Source organism: Thermobia domestica, chromosome 13, assembly GCF_964235325.1.
Source record: "Thermobia domestica chromosome 13, izTheDome1.hap1.1, whole genome shotgun sequence".
Lineage (NCBI taxonomy): Eukaryota > Metazoa > Arthropoda > Insecta > Zygentoma > Lepismatidae > Thermobia > Thermobia domestica.
The window spans coordinates 55,166,380-55,192,393 of record NC_137466.1 but is presented as its reverse complement, the minus strand read 5'-3'; the positions used below and the strand labels follow the sequence as shown (position 1 = coordinate 55,192,393).

General features: G+C 37.7%; 1 protein-coding gene across 4 annotated transcripts in view; it reads right to left on the bottom strand.

The window, feature by feature from the left end:
- LOC145668153 (uncharacterized) overlaps positions 1–26,014 on the bottom strand; it is a 1,131,027-nt gene that overhangs the window by 340,180 nt on the left and 764,833 nt on the right. The window lies entirely within an intron of this gene.

Genomic DNA, 26,014 nt, shown 5'->3' with positions numbered 1-26,014 from the left:
AACGTACAAATCCTTTGTCCGCTCATCACGCTAATACGGCTGAACCAATTTCTTTTATTTTTGGGGGGTTATTAGGATTTGGACCCTAGATGGTTTTTATCATATCACTTTAATTTTCAATTACCAGTGTCTTGAGATAATTGACCATTCAGGTGTCCATTACGTACAAATCCTTTGTTAGTTCATCATAGGTATAAAAATAAACGTATTTATATGCAACCCGCATGACCGTGTCACTCGGCGGGTTAACATAAATGACAGGCGTTATAATGGTTTTTATCATATCACTTGAAAGCGAAAAAGTAAAAATTATCTAAGTAACAAAGTTTATTGCGTTCCGGGGTGACCGCAGCGAAGCGGGGTGAACGCTGCTAGTATATATATACAATTTTTCTGTTATCTTTTTTACATCTCATTGGGGAAAGAAAGGGTTTCCATTGCTGCAAATTTATTATGATCCCCACTGTACCCCACCCGCCGTCGCCATGTTCCGTTACCAGCTTATAAATGTCAGCAATGGCCATTTACAGAGCATAAAATGGAACCTGCTATTTTAAGTTATAGCTGTCAGCGTATAGAAGCTATAAATGAGCTTGACGGTTATTTATTTATTTTTTTTTTCTTTTCCTATCTCCCTGTGACAGATTGAGGCAACAGATCTTGATGGGTGTACAATCTGCAGAGATTAATTGTCAACATTTTAAATATATAAATACATATTTTTCTCTCAGTGGTTTCATTTTTTTCTAAAAGTATTTGATACGTTTTGGAGTATTAGTATTAATATATTTAATATCAAAGGTATACGGGGAGCGAAATTGAAAAAGTCATAAAATCACCGGAGAATTAAAGATAAATCGAAATAAATTTTCAGTTAAGCCGATTTACTCAGCATTCAAATCGGAAAGAAAAACAATTTCTATCAACTGGAAAAAAAAAAGGCAATCTAAAATCAATGGCAAAATAACGTAATAAAAATTTAATAATCTTCAAAATAGCAAAATCTATTATTAACACCTACAGCAGAGAAGAAACATAAAAGTAAATGCCCTCCCTACCCTCAATCCATTATATTAAAGGTGACAGTAATTCGGAATTTATGGAACGGTACTTGCTATTCTTAATACCACTACACATCTCTTTGTGTCACACATACACACATGTATATATAGACCCAAAATAACCGGAATTGCCTGAGAAAAAACATGAACTTTATTTATAAAATATTCTCTCTTTCTTTTTCTTTTTTTTTCTTTTTCTTTTTTTTTTTTTTTTTTTTTTTTTTTTGTTAGTACAACTTTGATCCAAATACAATTTTAATATCCCTCAAAGTACTCTCCATTATTAGTACTAATGCATTTGTCCAAATCTTCATTCCATTGTTGGAAACATCTTGCAAATTTGGCTCTTTTTTGATATCTGCTATCACCGTCGTGCCATTGCGTTTAATTTCGTGGATATCGGCAAAGCGTTTTTCTTTCATGTCCCTTTTCATCCAACGGGGAAAAAGAAATCCGCGGAAGCAAATCTGGACGCGTACGTCAAGGTAGTCGTCTGCATTGATTTAAATGATTCAAAGTAATGTTCTCTGGGACCCAATGTGTATTGTACTAATTTTAGCGGCCCATACCGGTAATTAGCATATTTATGAGCATTCATACATCAGTAATTCAATCATACACTACTATAACGCTCGGACATAAAATTGCTTTTAGTTTCTTTAGATGTAACTGGACATAAATGTGGGCATATACAAAAGAATTTGGATTAAGTACTGCTTCCCTGACATATGTTACACACTCCGGCCGCCATCTTGGATTCAACTTCTGATTTTTCAAATGGGTATAGGTAGGCGCGGATCCAAGGGGGATTATAGGGGTTATAGAATCTCTTGACGCTCAGGTATACACTGGATAAAATGGACTTAAATCCTCCTTTCCACTAGATAAAGCTGCAAATTATGGTTTTGCCTCTCCCTTGATCATATCCTGGATCCGCCACTGGGTATAGGTGTAAGTGATACATCAAAATTATGTACAATTTTCTCGGAAATTCATTGGTGTAGTGAGTTTTACTGTATATTCTACTGTTTGCAAGGTATTGCATGTTAAATAACAGACACTTTACGAATATTGAACCAAATAAAAGGTTGTGCAAGACAGGTCAGGGCAGAAAGTTGTATTGTACAGTTTACCCCGTGTGTATATGTAACCTTTTACGTGATTTATCGCTGACGAAATATTCTCTGGACGTACATACATACAAACACAGTCAATACAGAAATGGTAAGTCTGCACCTAAATCTAGTCGTATCTCGATTTACATTAGACAGTTTAGACATTCATCCAGTGTGCTTACTGTTGTATATTTATGCTTACAGGATTGGTTCATGAGGTCTCATAAGCATGTATACTTCCCTGTAAGGACTGCAGCAATTAGCACAATACATTAGGCACTGCACAACTTTCTTTTGGTTCAATATTCGAGAAGTACCTGACATTTAACATGCAATACCTTGCAAACGGAAAGATACTGTAAAACTCAATACGCCAGTGAATTTCCGAGAAATTTGGACATGAATTTGATGTATCATTTGCACTTATTCCAATTTGAAGAAACGAAAGTTGAATCCAATATGCCGGATCCAAGATGGCGGCCGGGGTAGATAATATGTGTCAGAGAAGAAGTACTTGATCCAATATTTGTTTCGCATATTCCCACATTCATATCCAGTTACATCTAATGAAACTAAAAGCAATTTTGTATCCGAGCGTTATAGCAGTGTATGATTGAATTCCGGGTATATGAAGGTTCATAAATATTCAAATTACCGGCATGGGCCGCTAAAATTAGTACACATTGAGCCGCGGAGAACTTTGCATTTTAATCAATTTTACACGAATCCCGAGGGCACTTCGCGAATATACCTTGTGAGAATTGAAACTCATCTGCAGTCTGTTTCTAGTACAACTCTTTGGAAGTAACCTTATTATTTATTTTATTTTATTTATTTTATCTGATTAGTGATCATGTCAGCGAACCGATCTGGAAATAATGCTTGTTGTTGTTGTTGTTGTTGTTAAAGGGAATGAGAAAATATGTTAATTATGTGAAACAGATACATGCGCTTTTTACGAGTGATTTTTGTTTGTATGTATAATTACGTGCATGTTTGCTTCGAAGTTGAATCACAATGTACTGAAATTACAAAGTTCTTTCTTCTACAAAAGGATAAAATTACTTTTTTGTGCTTTGTATAAGTGAAGTTTATTTGCTAATTTTCAAGTAAGTACTTTTTCCCCCCCTCAAAAATCTCTCGTAAATAAACGAAGCCTTTGTTCCTACGTATTAAAGTCCTACGCAACAGACCACACAGTTTGAAAATGTTATAACAAGTGTTTGTGTATCAGTTCTCACCGTTTTTATTTCTTTCTTCTTAATTTTTTCTAATAGACATTCCAAAAATCAAAGTGTAACATTTATTATACTCTACTAAAAACAAAAATATAACCCATAAACTTGTCATTTTTTTTTTAAAGGTAGGATTCAATCTTAATCAGCCGCGCACCCAGAATTTTTTGTTGGAGGTCCAAAGTTTTTTTTTTTTTCTGGGAGGGCCAGCACGTCTGTGTAGTATTAAACCAGTGTTATTCTGCACCCAAAAATACGGTAAGTAATTGTAAATTACTGTCACTTGTATTCAAGAAAATCTGATAGAACTAGATTGCTTTTATAAGGAAAGGAAGGTGTAAATTCAAATCTTTAGGCTACATCATCACAATGGTGCTTTCCTTGTGCTCGATATGTTTTTCATACTCACTATTCCACAATGATGCTTAGATTGTACTCGATATGTTTTATACTCACTATTCCACAATGGTGCTTTGATTGTACTCGACATGTTTTCATATTCACTATTCCACAATGGTGTTTTGATTGTATTCGGTCAAGTTGAACGGTAATTTCATGAATATATAACGCCAGAATATGTTACAAATATTCCTTGCAATTTTACTAAATAATGTAACAATATAGCAAGACGGTTGGTAAGTTTCGTAACGATCAAATTCTAATGGTTATTAACTCACGCTGAGGTAGGTTACATAATTTTTATCTAGAAGCCATTTTAAAAGGTCATTGGAATAAATTTAACAGCCACCAAAAACCACTTAGTCTCATACAAGCCCTCAACCAGAAATTGATCATAGTAATTTCAAGTTTTTCATTTTTGAAATCTTGCAGTTCACAGTAATTTATGGACCTCCCATTAGTTAACTGCCTCTGTAGCAGGATATTGAAGTCTTATAGGTGGCTTTATATTGAAAAATCGATTAGGAAAAGAGGAAAAAAGATAGGGGAAAAAGTACTAAAAGAGTGTCTTTTATGAACTTTTCTTTTAAAAAAGAGCCTGTAATTTGGGTAGCCTCCAAACGGACCATTAATTGATTTTACATAGCAAATTCATTGAAGGCAGGCAGGCTCTCTCACATTAAAAAAAAAAAAAAAAAAAAAAAAAAATGATTTTTTTTCCTTTTTTATTTTATAAGAAGTTCTTTCAACTCTTTATGGATGTATGTGTATTGACTCTCAAATTAGTAGAATTTCGTTTTTCGTCTATCTTGACAGGTTATCCCACTCAAAACGATGGATCCTTAAAACAAGCTACCATTCACTCACTTGCCTACTACTTCTAATCGTGTCGCTGAAGTTCACTTTTCCTTTTCTTTTCGTTTTTTTTAAAGCTACTTTTCTCTTCTAGAAGAAAAAAAAAGTGCTGTACGTATATAGATTGGTATTATACCCTGGAGAACTCTTCCATTTTGGAAATGGAAGATTTGCGCGCACACAGTTAAAAAGAATAAGAAAAAAAAGCTGCAAAGATGTTTTGTAATGACGGTGATATTTTGAAAGGAAATTTTGTTTCCCAGAAGAGCAAGTTTTATATGGTTACGCCGTCTCTATAGTGAGCAAGGCATAATTATTAGGATTAGGACTCACAATGTCAGATTTCTGGACTTTTGGAATCTATGGCCATGTTAATAAGAGTTGACGGTCCTCAGCGATCACACTATCCGAGGAAAGGGAAGGAAAACAGGATTCGGAAGGGAAGGAAGAGGCCTGGAACCTGCATGTTAGGTACCATCCCGACATTTACCTGGTGTAAATGAGGAAAACCCAGGAAAACCTCACACAGAATGGCTGGCCGAAAAGAAGCTTTTGCACATTTTCGAGCGAGTGTCCCCACCGGGAATCGAACCCGGGACTGCTCGCACCAAAGTCAGGGCGTTAGCGGCAACGCTATGCGGGGCAACGGCATAATTATTTTTAGAAGATTTCGTAGAATCAATGGACACACGGAGTGGATCCAACTTTTGTATGAATCGAACACGACTTTAAATTTTCCACAAAAAGTTATGTCGCCTCCTCCGCAGTGAATTGTGTGTTTTCATATTTAAGTTGATGTATAAAATTTTCATCATAACTATAGTGGCAGTGTAGCTTCATTTTTCATTATTTGGAATCTTCTTGTAAGTACACTCATGTCCAAAATGATTGTCGCATATCTATAACTGTTTTCTTGAAAGAATATAATTTGATAAATGATTTTGCAGGGTACTTTTAATGCTGATACTATATGTATAATCGGGAAATGTATGTTTATGGTAAATTTCATAGGAAAAGAATTATAAATACGAAAATAAGGAGTAAACCAAAATGTTGTTAAATGGACAAGAAAGTTTTATTTTCATTTTATTATTCTTATTTACTGCTCTTTTGACATGAAATTTGCCACATACATGTCTTTGCCGATTATAGTCTACACATACTAAAATTATAAGAAATACCGGGCGAATTCGTTATCAATTTATATTCCTACAACAACATATTTATAGACATGAGACAATAATTTTGGACATGAGTGTACGTAGGTGCCGTTCATTGACCAGCCATTTACGTATTTGCTTTAAAAAGCACAAGATACCACCTCGTTCCTCACCTGTTTATCTGCAAGATTATGGCACCTTTCCTTACAGGGGTGCACCCACGCGGGGGTTCGGATCCTCCCTCCCCCCCAAAAAAACTTTGTAACTCGTCATACATTTGCACACTTTTTAAATAAAACTGTATCTGATTGCTTAGGACAAAAATGATTGAAGTAGCATAAAAATTTGATCTTACATTTCATACTTTGTATTTTTTTCTCTTATAATAGCAATCTACTTCTACATTTCTTCTGCAAATATAGGTGGCGGCACTTAATAATTACTTATTGCATTTTCCGGTGTAGCGTAACATCAGTTCGACACTCAGGCGTAGTATCTTGTAGTATTAAACTCCTCCGAACAAAAAAAAAAAAAAATCTCAATGTGCGCCTTTTTCGTTTCTATATAGCGCTGATTTTCTTGCTAAAAGCAAACTTAGCCACAGCTTTTTCACAGAAATAATCACATTTCTTGTTTACGATTCATGCAATCTGATAAATAAAATCTTTGAAAAAGAAATTCTCGGGGGTGAAATCCGACAAAAGACCAATAGAAAAACCACAAAGAAATTGTTCTGTGGAAATTCCTAGAAGACCACTCTCGGAAGACCACTTTACAAACATCAAGATTTCTGTCTCTAGCTGATCCAACCACATGAGAGGCGTACTTTCATTTTGAAGATTTGATGTCGTTTCGCTATACAACAAGGCAGGACAGAATAAAGAACATCAAGCTACCAACTGCTATATTAGAAGCCCGGGTTCGATCCTTAGAAGAAATATAGAACTGCTCGTCGCCCGGATGAATTGGAGAAAGAAGAAACCCTTGTTGGACGAGTGCACAAACGTATCTACAAATTCATGAACGACACTACAACGAAACTCGTGGATGAGATATAGCAGAATCTCTTAAATTATTACATTAGAGTCAATGTATTTAATTCGTTTTTCATTCCCAACTTGTTTGGTTAATTCTATACTTAATTGATTCCTTGAATACGATCATTTGTCAACCTAAGTACTATCCCAACATTCCCTCAGTACAGCAAAATCACTTTCTCGGAGAAGATTTCTGAGACAGCAGAGATAGTAGTGCAACAATAGGAAATGGTAGACTAATCCAAAGTTTCTCAATCGCTGTATCGCGACACATTGGTATGTCGTGAATAAATGTCAGATATGTTGCGAAACTTTTAATGTCTTCTAATATCTTACTAGTTTTAAGTTCGATGTCTTCTTATATTTTTGATGGTAATATTTCTTTCTCATATATCTGCTTAAGAGTCAGAAGTTTCTTTTATATTAATGTGGTTCTATTCAAGAATCTTACGTAATTTGATTCTGAGATTTGTTTCTATAGTCGTTCCATAATTTAAAATATATATATATATTGTATGTACTTTTGTGTTTCTTTTTTTTCTTTTTCTTTCTTTTTTCTTTTTCTTTTTTTTGCATCTAGGAAAAAGATCACATGTAGGGGTGTTGCGAAAGTTTGAAACGTACTTTAATTTGCCCCAAAGGAAAAAAGGTTGAGAAACGCTGGACTAGCCGACTGCCAACGTTGGATCTACGTTCCAACTGGCCGTTTTGCTAAACATTTGCCAATGAAACGAAAGAAATACAATTGAGATTGGACTGAGTAGTAGAAACTGTTTTGTAAATTTGAGTAATTTGTCGGTTCGCCAAGGCCAATATATTTTAAAGTGTGTTAGGCCTATTAGCTCTCTTAAGATCTACTAACCCTTGTGCTGTTTGTGGTAGCATTCATAAATTGTAGCAAATTAATGGCGGATAACATAGTATAAATCAGATTTGGGAAATAGAGATTTGGCAGAATGATGCACATAGGCTAGCAATCTAAGTGGAATTTTAATATAATTAAAAAAGAAAATTATATAAAACATATTTTTTAATTTATATTTTTCATTACATGTCTTTTTAGTTTTCATTATTTTCTTTTCATTTCTCGTATTTTTATATTTTATTTTTACTTATTTAGTTTTTATTGTATGAATTAAGTTCATTAGAACGCGGAAAGAGTCATATACTAACAGACGCTGCTTCTTTACAGATAAAATAAAAGTCGTGCGCATCTGTTTACATAAATACAAGGAAAATACGAGTCATAAATGTGTATATTTCTTCTATTTGCATATTTCTATTTTTCTCTCGATTTTCCTCTTTGAAAAAAATAAAAACTAAATCTGTTTATGGAGTTGTTTGTTTTGCATGCAGAGCAACAGCGAGTGGTCTGAGGTACTGGACTGGTGGAAAAAGATGGCATTCGGAAGGGGTCAACCGTTAGCTCTTCTCTCCCCCCATACACACTAGAAATTTGCTCTAGCTCGTTATTCTTCCCCCCTCACAACTGCCATAACGCGAAATCAATTCCAAATTTCTCGTTTAGTTCTCAACCGAAGGATGATGGACAACTAAGCGGAATTTAACATCCCTTTGAAGCACCGAGGCTATTATGAAACGGCTACCAACTGTTGAAAGGTGATATTCCAATCACTATCCGATTCTAAAGATGGATTTATATCTGAGACAAGTGCATACGGGAAATCTAACGGATATCGAGTTCAATTTCCCACATATTCGGTGCAGAGGCGTCCTTTCATGTTTTCTTTGGAGGAGAACAGTATTCTAGACCGATATACGTAAAGTTTCATATTTTTGTTAGTATATTACTGTAGCCTACTAATGATAATACTCAGCGGGGGAAGGCGAATTGGCGCATCCTGCCCCTTAATTGATACTCCTGATTCGGTGCTAACTTTTATATGTTGACATGGTCATTTCTTTTTGATGTTGACCACGTGTTTCGTTATTGGACTTCCACTTCTAATTTTCCTTTATTTAGCTTTAATGAAAGCACTTCATTGCTATTTCTTCTCCCTATTTATTGTGTTGTCCTCGAGACGAGACATTTTTTCGTCTCGTTTCGATTCTTTGCAATCTTTCCTTGTCTTAGTTTCATCTAAAAGTTATCAGAATCATTCTGTGTTATGAGAAGTCCAGGAATGGTGTGATATAACAACATTTAAACTATATTTATTATTAGAGTATGTTGTGTAATAAATTGTATACCTGTAAACGTTGATAAATATTCTTAATTGTGTTCGTACAATAACTTCGTTAATTTAAATATTTTTTGATACTATGATTTCATGCAACAGTAAAACAGAGTTTGAAATCTAAGATTTGGATGTGAACTAATGCTGTCCACAATATTTGAGAAATTTATCGTCTCGTCTCGATTCTAATCTCGGAAACGAAACAACAGTTGTCATATTTTCGTATCGGCTCGAGAATGTCCTGTTTCTTGTCATGTCTCAAGAACTGTTCTGTTTTTTGTCTCGTCTCGGATTTTAAAATGTACATTTGGTATCGCTTAACGGGATGAAACGGAAAATTTCTGATCTCGTGAGTAAGTATTCATATCGAAGTCGAAATGCATAGACCTTGTTTATACAGTGTCTGTGTTTTTTTACTTTCATTGCGTGCGTACCATTCTTCTCTAGAACGATATTTCTAAAGTTCTCAATTTTTTTCCCTTTTCTAAACGTATTTTTTCCTTTTACTTTTGTCTTTTTTTCATTGTCACATTTTTGTAATATGATTTGACAGATATGAAGATTATCACACTGGAAAACATATATGAACTACAGGGTGTCCAAGAAAGACTGCAATTTTATTTATCACTTGTCAGTTACAAGTTCTGCGGTAAGTATGAGAGGATTATTTAGTTGAAGAGAATGTCATATTTCTGTGAAGATAACAGTTAATCGCTTCATATTTGAAGAAATTTGCTCGAGTGTACGACCAGTAATTTTAAAGTTAGTACCTCGTCTGGATTTTCGAAGGGTGTTAAATGCTTAGAACATACTAATTTACTTTACATCAAAGAGAAGGAACATGACTTAAGTTATAAACTGATGTCAAAAGAAAGAAAGGGGTGCCCTGGCTCAGTGGTAGAGTGCTTATCTCTGGTGCATAGGATCCCGGTTTGATCCCCGCCCAAGTACTATAGTACTTAATAATAATAATAATAATAATAATAATAATAATAATAATAATAATAATAATAATAATAATATTAATAATAATAATATTAATAATAATAATAATAATAATAATAATAATAATAATAATAATAATAATATAATATTGTATCTCTGTTGATCAACAAACAAGGGAGATCTATACATCCAAATTTTGGACATGCTCCGGTCTGCGAAATGAAAATGTTTCTTACTGAAAATAACCTCCATAATATGTGAATACGTGCGCCGAACTGTGTGTTTGAATTTACAACTGCGTTTATGTGTAGACCTCTTTCCCCTCGCCTAGAATCGGTCTCTTGCTCTTCTTTAGAAAAATTCTTGCGAGGGTACCTGTACGTACCGTTGACCTGTCTAATGAAGTTCTATTTGCTCGTGGGATACCCCAAATCCATTGTTCAAGTAAGTCCTTGGTTTTAGGAAAGTAGAAACAATTTACATATCCCCCCTAATTGTTTTGTTGTAATTACTTTAACACCCAGGCACAAAACACTATCTGGCATTCTGTCCTCTTATTATCATAAATGTTACATTTCACAAAATCAAAATATTAACACGTTTTCCTGACAGCGTGTGATTCTCACCATTTACTGAAAGGCAAATATTACAACCGAAGTTGCAAAGTGTCTATGGAGCAGTCATTCCAGGGCTGGTCATGGTCCTTCCAAATTTGATTCTCATTGGAAGCACTGTGGTTTCAAGAAACGACGTGACGTTATGAATACCACCAAAATTGTTTATAAGGCGCACACAGTAATATAAAGTCTTCAACTGTAAAAAAATGGGCTAAAGAAAGGATATACTTGATGTCTACATCTTAAGTATACAGTGCTTTTGAGAACTGAAAAAAGACGTGGTTATGTATTACATCTTTATGACTTAAATAAATGGTTTTCCTTGCCTAGTTCTTCCAGTAGCTTGCAAAATTCACCACTCCTTGTTCTTCATTAAGTTTCAGACAATAACAATTAGTGCTTGAAGAATACGTAGATAAAAGCATTATGCATACGGCAGTTGCCTGGTAACAATGCGATTAACAGAAATCATGGACAACGCCTGTTTCTAAAAAATTTGCTGAGTAAAGTTGTCTACAGGATTCACACTGCTTACTAGGAGGAAGATAGAAGGCAAACCCAATTGAAAAAAACACACTTGAATGCACAAGACAGGAACCGAAATACATCAAAGAGAAGGAACATGACTCAAAGCTAATGAATTGATATGAAAAGAAAGAAAAAGGAAACGATGGATAGTGGTAGAGCACTGACCTCTAATGCGTGGGGCCCCTGGAAATGCAGTAGCAGAAATCAATGTGAGAGAGAATCGGACTCACTTAACTTGATTTTTCCTAAAGTGTTTGAAGAACACTGCGAAAAAGTTGAGGTTGGCCTTTTTCGATATAAATAGTTGTTAACTACACTTACGTGTTGCTAAATACAGAAGTTACCATCACGTGTTAGCACAAGTGTTTCTTTGGCGCTTAACACTAAAAGCGACTCTGCACAAGACCCTAGGAGTTCAATTAGTAAAGCCCCAAAGAAAATATTGAAATGAAATTGTGGAAGAAAAATCTGCTAAATAAAACAATAGAGAAAATATCTAAAGTGCCAAAGTACATCTAAATTCGTGTAAACAGATAGCCTAGGATTTTATCAGTGATATAACTCGTTTCATCTGTTTGCTGATCACTAAATCTTGGGTAGTACCATAAGCTGAAACATTATTTTGGTTGAAAGATTATTCAAAATTAAGGTTTAAAAAAACTAGATATAACGTTTTGAAGGCTTTAATAGCGCAGTTCAAATTACTTTTACTTGGCAGAAGTTGAATTTTGATAGTATGAAAAAGGCAAGGAACGTGATTTATGGTTACTTTTATTTCAGTTCCTCCTTTCACAGAGTAAAAGAACTATTTCCGACCATTGCACACTATTTTACTACATATCTAAATTATTAATATTTTGACATAATGAAAGAGTTTTGGTGAAGAATTTTTTTTTAATTCAATGAACTCAAATTTATACTAGTGACAAAATTATTCGAACTAGTTTAGTTCCGTAATCATAATATTTATTATTGCACATACAGATGGTGATCAGAAAAATGGAAACACCTGAACGAAATTGCAACTTACCAGATTAATATGGTGTCGGGCCACCTTTCACATTCGGAACAGCCTTGATGCGACGTGGGATGGAGGCATAGAGGTCGTGAATGGTAGCAAGTGGAATTTTACACCATTCCTCGTGCAGGGCATCGGCCAGTTCTGTGAGAGAGGATGGAGGTGGAAATCGTCGCCGGAGTCATGTTTCCAAGAAGGACCACAGATGATCAATTATGTTGAGATCTGGGGATTGGGCGGGCCAGGGGAGGTGTTGAACTTCATCCCGGTGTTCCTCAAGCCACGCTGCAACAACGCCAGGTGTGTGAATGTGTGCATTATCATCCTGGAAGATGGCGTCATTGTCCGGGAACAACATCCGGACCATAGGATGCAAGAGGTCTCCTAAAATTGCGACATAATCGTTGGCAGTGATTCGTCCGCTAAGTGTGACCACAGGACCCAATGAAGGCCATGATATGGCGGCCCACAGCATCACCGAGCCGCCGCCATGTTTCACAGTTGGGCGGAGACACTGCAGATCATAAGCTTCTTTGGGCGTTCTCCACACATAAACACGGTCCGTGGTTGGGAATAGGATGAAGGATGACTCATCCGACCATATCACACGTTTCTAGTCCTCAATGGTCCAAGTTGCATGGTTGCGGCACCATTTGCGGCGTGCGAAAGCGTTATGGTCCCTGATGAGCGGTTTGGCCCGTGCAATACGACCCCGTAAGTTCATATCATGTAATTCGCGACGGACTGTGATTGTCTAAACAGGGTGAGGGAGGTGCTGATTGAGTTCCTCCGTCACTTGCTCCGCAGTGGCACGACGGTTGTGCGTGACAATGCGCTTTAATACCCGGAGTGATCTGTCACTCATGGTTTTCTTCCGCCCACTGTTCCGCTTCCCCGATGTGGTTTTCCCGTGTGTTGTGTAGGCCGTCATCATTTTCGACACTGTCCCACGCGACACACCTAACACAGTAGCCACTGCCGTCACACTCACTCCACATAACCACGCACCAACAATTTGCCCTCTTTGAAACTCTGAGAGGTCTCCCATTTTACACTACCTCCGTCTGCTGCAGCCACTGGACACTGCTGTTCCACTGTGCCTGACGTAGTATGGAGACCGATCTAACACACCACCACCAGCGGTCCAGCGCTGCGGGCGCCACGACACCACTGCCAACCCATACATCTGACGTGTTGCAAACTACAGGTGTTTCCATTTTTCTGATCACCATCTGTATGTTCACAGAAAATACTGTAGATATCAATGAAACAAATACAGTTTAATGGATGGTTTTATTTTATTTAGTATTGTTATTTATTAGTGTTTTCAAAAATAATTCTCACAAAGATTTGATCACCTTCCTATCTTGATTTTGGTACAGATGCATGCTTAGTGGTCAGATTTTGATAGGTTTTGATAGATAATATCTGTGTTTAATTATAAGCAGTGAAATTCGAATTATACAGGGTGTTTCAAAACAACACCGACAATATTTAGGAAGTGATTACTGACACCTAGATAAGATGAAAAGTACAGACCAACCTGGGTGCACAAATGCTTCTCTTCGGAGTTACAGGCTGCCGAAAACATGAAAAATGAACTTTAAAGATCCATAACTCGAATCCTATGGGACCTATCGTAGTCGGGTCAAAACTTTATTTAGGAACTAGTATGTAACTTATTCAAATATCCATGTTTCAGAATCCTGTGATGCTTCCGCAACAATTTTTATAGAAATAGTTGGTGAGTACTTCAAATTATATGGCTGTAGCCAAACTGCCTCTAATTTTAGTTGTTAGAAAGAATTGAAGAATAAAAATGCACAGATAAGAAAAATTACATTATAGAACTTAGAATGTGGAGAGGAAACGTCAAATTTAATTGATATTTGGGAATAAAAAGAAAAGAAAGAGAAAATGATAATAATAGTTATTATATATAATATCTTATTGTTAAATATTATAGATTTAAAAAGTACATAAAAAGTAACAATTAAAATATTCGGTGTCCACAATATTTTTAGTCTAAGCTTAACAATACAATAGGTAAATCTAGTAAATCCTAAAACTTTTTCACTGATAGCAGCAAAACAAAATGAAAAACAAACAAATGGAAAATATTTGAATAAACAAAATGGTAACATTAAATAAAAACATAATGGAATAAATATATTCTTACAGTAGGAATAATTCTTCTAGTTCTCTGCCTTTGGGTATAATACCTTGTATTGAGGCGACATTGCCTCTTAGAACTGCCATACTTATTCTTTGTATGAGGAAGGTGCTTGCTCTGTCATCGCCAGATAACTGCGTGATCTGTCTGCCTATTTCTTTTATAAAGTTAATACCTTCTCTGCCCCATGCCCCATGTGTATCAATAATTTAATATTATGATGTTTCTATTACCTACAGTAATATGAACATACATATGCCAATTAACGTCCGAGCAAGATAACTTTACGTTATGGAACCTATTATGAATTAATTTAAATTTAATTTTAATGAATAAGTAGGGCATACATACTCTGGTCAGAAAAATATTAATTACCGGTATTTAAGTAATAATTCCAGAGTCAACATGGAGGAAGGAAGTCATATTTTATTTTATTTTCACTTATATTTTTAAAGAAATTTGGTTGGCAAAATGTTTAACAACCGCTCGAACATAAATGGCAAGAAATTGGCCAATTCGTCAAAATTATAGCTAATCGCTAGATTACATATTTATTGGCTATACATCATGTGAAAGGCCTAGATTTAGCCATAAAAATTACTAAATTAGCAACACTTGTGAGACGTAGTGTAGTGGCTAAAAGATAAGCGTTGTAGTTGAGGCTAAAATATTCGTTTTACCGCGTTATAAAATTGGTTTGGAGATTTTTGTATATCAATACGAACCATTATAATCGCTTCTGATTAACACAAGAGTAGGTAACACTGGATAAATTGATTAGTACTCACATTTACCATGTCCAGGGGGAAAATACAAGACGCAAAAGAAGCCGCCCCATCACCAAGTGAAGCTTCACCATCCAAGAGAGACAACATCGCACACCAAACCTGCTGAAGAGAAGCCCTGCCGCCAAGAGGGACGGACATGGGGGGGGAGGGAGTTGTAATTTATTACAAAGTGCGGAAAAGCACAACGAACACCAGAGAAATTATTATTAATGTAGGTAACACTGTTAATTCTTCATCACTACCTCTCCAAAACTCTGGAACCGCAAATCTACGTACTTCTTCATATTAAAGAGCTTCGACATCAATTATCATAACAGCAAATAAAGTTTGCTTCAACTTATGAAATACGAGATAAGTCAACAATTATCCGCTATTGTGACATAACTCTTGTTACATTGTTCATACTGACTTCTTCATTGTTTATTTTATTATTATGCTGCTGTGGTCATGCTATGAAAGTTTGATTTTAATTCCTCCATTTGTCTTCTTTTTTTTGCACATAGATCATGGCCGCTTCATTAGAAATTTGCACCCAAGAGGAACAACGAGCAGTGATCCAGTTTTTGTGGTCGGAAATTGTATCAGGGGCCGCAATCCATCAAAGACTTTCGACACAATACGGGAACAATATTTTGCCGCAACAACGGAGTGAATACGAATGGATAGAAAAATTGAAAAATGGTTTCACAAGTGTTATGCACGAGGAAGAGGACTAGCTCAGGAGAGTAATACTCCCGGGAGTAGGAACGAAAAACACAGTTCTGATTGGTTGGCGTTATCTATGTCTTGCCACGTTGCATTCACATAGCAGAATTCAGACGATTGTTGTTGTCGGTCCTCGTGGCCGAGTGGGCTAGCGCTATGTGCTAATAACGAAAATCTCTTTTGGCGTGAGTTCAAACCCGTCCCGAGGAAAGTTTTTTTTTTTACATTTTTATAACACTTTTTAAATTGAAATAATACGAAAATGATACTCAAAAATGTGATTTACTTACTTTTGTGCATATAAGTAGTAGTAGTAGGAGGAGGAGGAGGAACGGGTTAGAAGCCCCGCAGGGCTCGTTTTGTTGCCCTTGTACTCCATGATTTAAGGCTCGTTTTGTTCCCCTTGTACTAAATGATATAGATTTTGTGACCAACTTAAAACAACTGACTAGGATAGCGCGTAAAACAGCTGGCTAGAGTAGCGCGCGAAAAAAAAACGTACTTCCGGGAGTATTACTCTCCCGAGCGGGTCGTTGAGGAAGGAGCCGAACGGCCATCTACGGACACAAATGATGACAACATTGCGCGTGCACGTGACATGGTTCTGTTAGACTGAAGAATGACTATTGATGAAGTAGCACATCGTCTGGAAATAAGTCTTGGACCAAGAAGTGAAGAACGTGACGCATGCATGGCTCACTGCTCAACCGAAAACTTTCTTTTCTAGGGGCATCAGGAATCTTGTGTAACGGTGGACTAAGTGAGCTGAAAAGCAAGGGGACTATATTGAAAAATGTTGTTAAGGTGAGTTTCCTATTTCTATTGCAAAAAAAAAAAAAAAAAAAAAAAGTTATAGCTACATTGCGGATAATTTTTGACTTACTTGTACAGTCACGAAACAAAGTATTCTTCAGTTGACAAAATTTCTTTTCCTAATAACTCAAGAATAAATTAATCTATTAGCCAGGAGTGCCCACAAGGGGGGGGACTATGACGCAAAGTGCATCATTGAAATATTTGGGGGGGGTAAAAATCTGTGTAAATATGTTTGAGGGAGTGTAAAAATTAATCGAAATGGAAGAACACCTACGGGTAGACAATTGGGGGGGGTGCGTCATGGACATAAGGGGGGTGGGCACCACTGTATTAGCGTACCGATTTTGGCAAGTTATCAAATTATAACTATTCTAAGGATAACGACAAAAAGATCTAGATTAATTCATTTGTTCCCGAGTTATTGGGAAAAAGAAAATTTGTCAACTGAAGAATACTTTCTTTTCCGTGTATACATTCCTTAAGCAGAAGGTTCTGAAACTGTATACACACATAAAACGGCGCTATCCATAACGAACACAGACTAGTTCGTACCAAAGCTAGTTATGAAATATTTGTTGAAAAAGATACCGTAACACCTAAGCGACGTACTGCAGGTAAACAACTTCTTCCATCAATTAGAACGTCACATATAGCAGTAGCAACCAACGCAATTGCTCTCTCTCCACTAAGTCAAGTTTTCCCTTATATGTTCACATAGGAACGAGCATCCGAATCAAATATACAGAATAGGTATGAAGGGAAAGCGTGTATTGGTATACAAGTTTTTCCCTCATATCTATTTCGTCTATCAATACAAACCTTGGTACACACATTTCTTATCTCCTATACTATTTTTTAGATGCATTTGGATAGTATGCTTTTACCCGGGGCAACTCCAAAGGGGTCCAAAGTTGATGGGAAGGATTTCTGGAAGGAATTTTCCCGAAATTCTCCCAATTTTCCCTGTTCAATTACGTTATTGTCCCCAATGGGCAGCAACTCTGAAAAGCTTGTTTCATGCTGAAGAGAATGAACTATAAACTATGACTTTCCAATAAACAGTGTTGATGAAATAGCTATTTCACTGGAAACCTACGATTTTCTTTAGACTAACAGGGTTAATAGGCCCCAGGGACTTACTCCGTTGTCCATGACACCTAATATTTTGTACATGAACATATCTTTATGTTTATTGAATGGACTAGATTTGATTCGGATGTCCGGATGACAGGTTCATGTCCGTTCCTTGTCAGTTCTTCGGTATGCAACCAACAAATCACTACAAATAATTTCATACGCTCAGGTCAACAGTTTTTGCTACACACTTTCAATTAATTAAAATCACTTATTTCCCCCTTTCTCTTTCGTGTAAAGATTGGATACAGTGCATTAACGACAGTTCGCTCACGCTCTCTGTTAACAGGTTACTAGTAACTTGGGCGAGCTCTGAGCCCTTTGAGCACAGACAAAATTATGGTAATTTATGGGAAGAGGAGTTGATAGGCGTTTGTTTTCGTTGTTGAAAATCGCACTGGTTTTAGTGTATCCTTTCATCAGCAAGTCGAATATTGTCACCTTCACAAAGGTTGTCCACCAGCCATTGTCACTAGCAGCCACAAGGGTGACTAACCTGGTTTGCTCTTCTCTTCTCTTGAATAATATTACTATTTGACCTTGACCTTCGAGGGAAAGAGCTGAGTTCGATTAAAAGCAAACTATATACTATCGTAAGCGAAATCGGAAATTACAGTTCAGGAGGAACAACATAAACTGTCAGCAAAGAATGTATATATTGAAAAATACGTACTGTAAAATTCTGTCTTTTAAGGTAGGTCACAAAATTGTACACGGGAATTTTTCGAGTTTTCTCAATCACCATTTATTATAAAAGTGTCTTCGTATATAGAGTAGCAAAAATATTACAGATTAAATGTAAGTTCCTCTTATATATCTTGGTGGTTTACTGATGAAGTTGTAAGAGCCGAAAGACCAAGCGTCTTACGGCGACAGGGAACAAGGCTCTTACGACCAAGGTGTAGGCAGGTACAGCCCAGAGCCAGGCCTCCTAGAGAAGGGAGATAAAACCCATAAATCTGGCGTCCTAAGGGTGGTGATGTGTTTGTACAGACAAGGTGTGCTATCAAAAGGAGCTCTAAGAGACCAAGCGTCCTGGAGAGTGGTAAGGATAAAGAACTCCCAGAGACCAGGCGTCCTAGAGAGTGGTGAAGATAAAGAACTCCCAGAGACCAGGCGTCCTAGAGAGTGGTAAGGATAAAGAACTCCCAGAGACCAGGTGTCCTAGAGAGTGGTAAGGATAAAGAACTCCCAGAGACCAGGTGTCCTAGAGAGTGGTAAGGATAAAGAAATCTCAGAGACCAGGCGTCCTAGAGAGTGATAAGGATAAAGAATGCGCAGAGACCAGCGTCCTAGAGAGTGGTGAGGATAAAGAACTCCCAGAGACCAGTCGTCCTAGAGAGTGGTAAGGATAAAGAACTCCCAGAGACCAGTCGTCCTAGAGAGTGGTGAGGATAAAGAACTCCCAGAGATCAGGCGTTTTAGAGAGTGGTAAGAATAAAGAAATCTCAGAGACCAGTCGTCCTAGAGAGTGATGAGGATAAAGAACTCCCAGAGACCAGACGTCCTAGAAAGTGGTAAGGATAAAGAACTCCTAGAGACCGGGTGTCCTAGAGAGTGGTAAGGATAAAGAAATCCCAGAGACCAGGCGTCCTAGAGAGTGATAAGGATAAAGAACTCGCAGAGACCAGGCGTCCTAGAGAGTGGTGAAGATAAAGAACTCGCAGAGACCAGGCGTCCTAGAGAGTGGTAAGGATAAAGAACTCCCAGAGACCAGGTGTCCTAGAGAGTGGTAAGGATAAAGAACTCCCAGAGACCAGGTGTCCTAGAGAGTGGTAAGGATAAAGAAATCTCAGAGACCAGGCGTCCTAGAGAGTGATAAGGATAAAGAATGCGCAGAGACCAGCGTCCTAGAGAGTGGTGAGGATAAAGAACTCCCAGAGACCAGTCGTCCTAGAGAGTGGTAAGGATAAAGAACTCCCAGAGACCAGTCGTCCTAGAGAGTGATGAGGATAAAGAACTCCCAGAGACCAGGCGTCCTAGAAAGTGGTAAGGATAAAGAACTCCTAGAGACCAGGTGTCCTAGAGAGTGGTAAGGATAAAGAAATCCCAGAGACCAGGCGTCCTAGAGAGTGATAAGGATAAAGAACTCGCAGAGACCAGGCGTCCTAGAGAGTGGTGAAGATAAAGAACTCGCAGAGACCAGGCGTCCTAGAGAGTGGTAAGGATAAAGAACTCCCAGAGACCAGGTGTCCTAGAGAGTGGTAAGGATAAAGAACTCCCAGAGACCAGGTGTCCTAGAGAGTGGTAGGGATAAAGAAATCTCAGAGACCAGGCGTCCTAGAGAGTGATAAGGATAAAGAATGCGCAGAGACCAGCGTCCTAGAAAGTGGTAAGGATAAAGAACTCCTAGAGACCAGGTGTCCTAGAGAGTGGTAAGGATAAAGAAATCCCAGAGACCAGGCGTCCTAGAGAGTGATAAGGATAAAGAACTCGCAGAGACCAGGCGTCCTAGAGAGTGGTGAAGATAAAGAACTCGCAGAGACCAGGCGTCCTAGAGAGTGGTAAGGATAAAGAACTCCCAGAGACCAGGTGTCCTAGAGAGTGGTAAGGATAAAGAACTCCCAGAGACCAGGTGTCCTAGAGAGTGGTAAGGATAAAGAACTCCCAGAGACCAGGTGTCCTAGAGAGTGGTAAGGATAAAGAAATCTCAGAGACCAGGCGTCCTAGAGAGTGATAAGGATAAAGAATGCGCAGAGACCAGCGTCCTAGAGAGTGGTGAGGATAAAGAACTCCCAGAGACCAGGCGTCCTAGAGAGTGGTAAGGATAAAGAACTCCCAGAGACCAGGTGTCCTAGAGAGTGGTAAGGATAAAGAACTCCCAGAGACCAGGTGTCCTAGAGAGTGGTAAGGATAAAGAAATCTCAGAGACCAGGCGTCCTAGAGAGTGATAAGGATAAAGAATGCGCAGAGACCAGCGTCCTAGAGAGTGGTGAGGATAAAGAACTCCCAGAGACCAGTCGTCCTAGAGAGTGGTAAGGATAAAGAACTCCCAGTTACCAGGAGTCCTAGAGAGTGGTAAGGATAAAGAACTCCCAGAGACCAGGCATCCTAAAGAGTGGTAAGGATAAAGAACTCCCAGAGACCAGGCGTCCTAGAGAGTGGTAAGGATAAAGAACTCCCAGAGACCAGGTGTCCTAGAGAGTGGTAAGGATAAAGAACTCCCAGAGACCAGGTGTCCTAGAGAGTGGTAAGGATAAAGAAATCTCAGAGACCAGGCGTCCTAGAGAGTGATAAGGATAAAGAATGCGCAGAGACCAGCGTCCTAGAGAGTGGTGAGGATAAAGAACTCCCAGAGACCAGTCGTCCTAGAGAGTGGTAAGGATAAAGAACTCCCAGAGACCAGGCGTGGATGATCAATCAGTGGAGATTAATACTTTCTGTGGTGTTCTGTTTCCTTTTATCCAGAAATGTTGCTGACTTCATTAATCTTCATCATTTGCCGATCGTTGGCAATGGTTGACATCATCTTCTTCGTGATTGTCGTATGAAGTACGTTTAAAGCCAGCACGTGGTACTGGAAGCCCGTGTAGAATCTTGCAATAACCATTCGTGAAGCATATCCCTTGTAGCTGGTCTACTGCCTAGGGCATGCCTTTGGTACACAAGGTCCCAGGTTCAATTCCCGGTAAAAAAAAAACAACGAACGTACTACAGTGATTCAGATCTCACTTTAAACTGAGAACTCGTCTTACCACAACCTCCACCGCCAACAAAAGACGTAACTACGAATCAATCAACCAGTGAATGAGACGAGACAAATGTCAGTGTCAAGATACAAGAAGAAACAGAACTCTTCCAATATAAAAATATATATATTTTTCGGGAAAAGACAACACTTAAATCACACCGTTTCGAGGCCAGGTAGCCCCAAATTTTGTCTCATGAGCAATTCTATTCTTTATCACTCCAATTCGAAAGATGCCAGTCTTACACAGTGTTTCTTTCAGAAACAATATTCCGGGAGACACTACTGATACTATTCTATTTATTATTATATTATAGACGTATTAGCTTGGTCTGCTCCGGAGCGGCACTCTCAGAGCTCCGGGGGGAGGGGGTGCAGTGCTCCCCAAAAAGCAGGTATGGAAGAAACACTGGTTTTACACATGCCCGAATATATATAATTTTATTGCCTATTGCAGTAAAGATAATTTAACCAAGGCATTTCTCATATAGAGGGACACCGAAATTTAGTGATTAGAGTGTCCGGTTTCGGCGTCCACTCAGTGTCGTGAGGCAAACTGAGGAGTGACGTGAATAGAAGACGTGACGGCCACTAGCTCTAAAAAGCTCCTGATACACCTAGCTCTAGAAAGCTCCTGATAGACAGTGCGTCGCAGTACGCTGATCACGTGTTCGACGCTAGGCTGGACGTAGTTCGACCGGTCGCTAACAGATGGCGTTGGAGTGGCTTACGTCCACAAAAGGAGTCTTACGCCAAGTGCTGGTTTTAGAAGCAAGTTTAATAAACCCGTAACAGACGAACTGCATTAGAGCGGGTCAGGAAATTATTTGACGACTGGACCCCTATTTGTTGGCGTTGGAGCGTCTCAGACCAACGAAAAGAACTGTTAGCGAAGTGGTTTGATTTGATTAAACACTTCTAATAATCTCCGACGCACACAGAATAATATCGAAAGTAAAGTCCGAACTAGAGGTTTTATTATGTAGACCAGGACTGGTCTTGGCATTGCAAATAGTAAATACCCTACAGCAAAGGTACAAGTACACACTCCGAGACCCAGTTTACTATCTAAGAAATGCCTCTCATTTGTGTGAACAAGCTAGTATAAACAAATACAGCAGTTTAAAAAAGAATACCTTTTAGTGCAAAATCAATCATGCAGCTTAGAAAATGCACAACCTAGGTGTTAAAGCTATATACTCAGGATAGAGTGATTATTTCCACAATGTTAAACATGAAAAAGATACGCCATAAAGCGTTCAAAATGATTACTAGGGCCAGGGTGCGAATTACGGCCAGGGTTGGAGGGGGAAAATCCCCCCTCTGGAAAGCTTTTATCTCTAGCTGGAAGGCAGAAAAAATTCCCAGGAGGGGGATGCTATTTTCCCCTCCTGCCCTCGGTTATATTTCTTACATCATTAAAATTCTTGAATTCAATGTGCTAAACGTAAATCCATTTGAGTATTGTTAGTAGAAAATGCATTGTAGAAAGTAATTTGGTTAGATTAGGTGTGTGTTGGAAGCTGCTTGTGTGTTTTTTGAACAAGAAATTTTAGTGAGATCTGGTACTGTAGGTTAGGATAAAAATGGTATAATACTGGTGTACTTTTCCCCAAACCTAAATCAAATGTGTTAAGTTTAATCATTATCAGCAGGGTTGGCACGACTATAGCAAGTTGGATTAAAGTTTTTTTTTTTTTTTTACTTTATCTCCCCCTGCAAAAATCGCCTAATTCGCACCCTGACTAGGGGATATTAGACGTCTACTGTATTAATAAACAATTGTTAATAACACAAAGATCTATTTCTTTAACTCCTTTTAGAATTACAATAGGATAATTTCGTTCTGAATAAAACCGTTTTAACGTCTAAACAACACGTATATTTTCCTTGTTGCACACTCATACGCGATGATGGACCTTATGCAATAATAGTGGTTTACCAATTGGAATATACTAAAACATAAACTTCAAAATCAAAAATACGACATAATTATAAGTACTCATAATGGTGTAATGCGAACCAGAAATCCCATAGCACCTTTTTGTTCTGAGAGGACAACGGTAATCAACAAACGAATCCCGTGATAAAAATGATATATTTTATTTTACAGCAATTTTTATATTAACACCATCTTAGACCTGCCAACTTCACTTTGAGAACCATTGCACTCCCAACATGAGGGAAGCTAGTAGGGGTAAAAGTGAGGGGGAACGCGGGAGGACGTCGTTGCCCCACTTCCAGAAAATATCTAAGGCGTCCCTCCACTTCTTATAAAAATACAATGGGCAAAGATGACGTCATGCGTCCCCCTACCTTTTCAGATTCACTTTTACCCCTAAATGCTAGAGGAAATGAAAAATTAATTTACTACTAGTAGTTTCTCGCAGATAACCTTTCTTACCGTTATATAAGTGGCATGCGAAGAGACATGGTAACAAATGGATCACAGCAGTATATAAGGAAAAGGTTCCGTAGACTATTTAACATCAAATGTTTGTATAACCTGAATGTTATGTGTAATTACTCGAATAATTTCCAGTAACATTTCTAATTAATTGGTAATATCTAGGCGCTAGGTAAATATTGAATTCTCCATTACGTAGGAATTGTAATTGTTGCTTCAGGTAACGTTTTGTTAATGGACCAAATTGCTTTTCAGCATACAAGCTAGCGCTTGAGGAATAAAACCAGGTTCATTTTTTTTTATGTACTTCGATATTAAAATGCTTAACATCCCTGGGCAATTGCAAGACGAATGTATATAACGTCAATAAAGTTTTTATTTATTTATTTATTTATTTATTTCATGTAACATCAAATGAGTTATTACGTTTGTTTTCTTTGATTACAGGAAGTTTGTGCATCACCGGAACGAGATGAACAACAATAGATAAAACAGCGTGTTTTTGCATATAAAATAAATAAATAAATAAATAACGTATTCCAACAGAATAATAAGTATCAAGGTAAAGTCCCCAAATATGGAACACGTTCCTAATATTAAATATCTAATTATTCACTTTGCTATTTGTTGCCATCGTGTGAAATTATTGAGAACTTATAGACCTTGACTCCCTCTATCTTTCAAGGCAACTTTACTGCACACAAAATACAGTATTCTACTATCCGCATTTACACGTTGCTGCACTTGCAGTTATCGTTTGAAATCACTGAACATCAAAGTATAAAATTTGACTTAAGGACTATTTTATTTCAGAGAATACGAATATAGTCAATAAATCCAATATGAAGGACACAGAGTATGGGGGAAGGGGTAAGTGAGGAGGAGGAGTGCAAAACTTTTCAGTTTAACGTCCCCGAGACGGATGACTAAGGAAAGCGAATGAAAATGGTTGAATATTAATGGAATTAGATTGTGGGAGGAAACGGCAATGCCCCGAGAAAACCTACGGACACGAGGTTGTCCACCACAAACTTACTTGTCCGGAGGAGGAATGGAAACTCTTGTTGATTTGTTTATTTATTTGTCCGTTCAATTTAGCGTCCCTTTTCAGCTCCGACGCAATATAAAATGTAAGTCTACAGTTTAATGTCGAATCCAAGCCATTGTAACGATTCAAACTTTTCAGGGCTTTCCAACCGGGAACTGAATCCGGGACCCTTTGCGTAAAAGGCACGCGCGCTCGTGACTAGATCAGAGGACATGGTTGCTGACAAACGAGTAAATAGAAACGAACAAACTAAATAATCAAGTAAGTAATAAGGGAGAAATTACTCTTCCTTCTAATATATGTTTATCATTTACAGGGTGAGTTCCCTCGTGGCTAATCGGATAGCGTACTGTCCTTTTGGCGTAGGAGACCCGAGTTCGATTCCCTGTGGGAATTCATGTGGTTAGGATTCCACGTTAGGCTGTAGGTCCATGTCTCATATAGCCTCGCTGTTTAAAGGCACGCTAAACTAAACTAAAATCAAATCAAATCATATACAGAGTGGACCATTTATCTTGATACGTCCTTATAACTTTCAAACTAATGAACAAAAAGATAGTTGAAATTTTGTACCATGCAAATATCGACAGGGGAACATAATTTGGCATGCTCTGTGATACCACAAGGCTACCAGTGTTGCCATCCCAACATAGTTGTATTTTTCTTTCAAACAGCACTACGTCATGTTGTTACACATTTCAAATCTACACATCAAACGAAAATCTTACAATGTTGCATTTCTTATTCAGTGTTGCAAACTAAGGGCGCTACAGTATAACAAACATCCAAATTTTGATGGCCTCTACGACAGTAATAACATAAGTGTATGAGACGAAGCAATGGATATCCAAAGTACTTAGGTGTCTAATACTATAATCATGATACAACGGATATCGGATGAATACGAACAAAGTTACAAAGGATTAAATGTTTGACTTTTTTTTTAAAAAAAAAGTCTTTCCTTCGGTAAGAACTTCATCCAATTATGTAGATGATTTTTAGTAGATGCAAAGATCACAGCGCTATTTACAGAAATTTGATATCTCAAGCCGTTCTGGAAATATGGTAAAGACTGTTAAAATTGGCA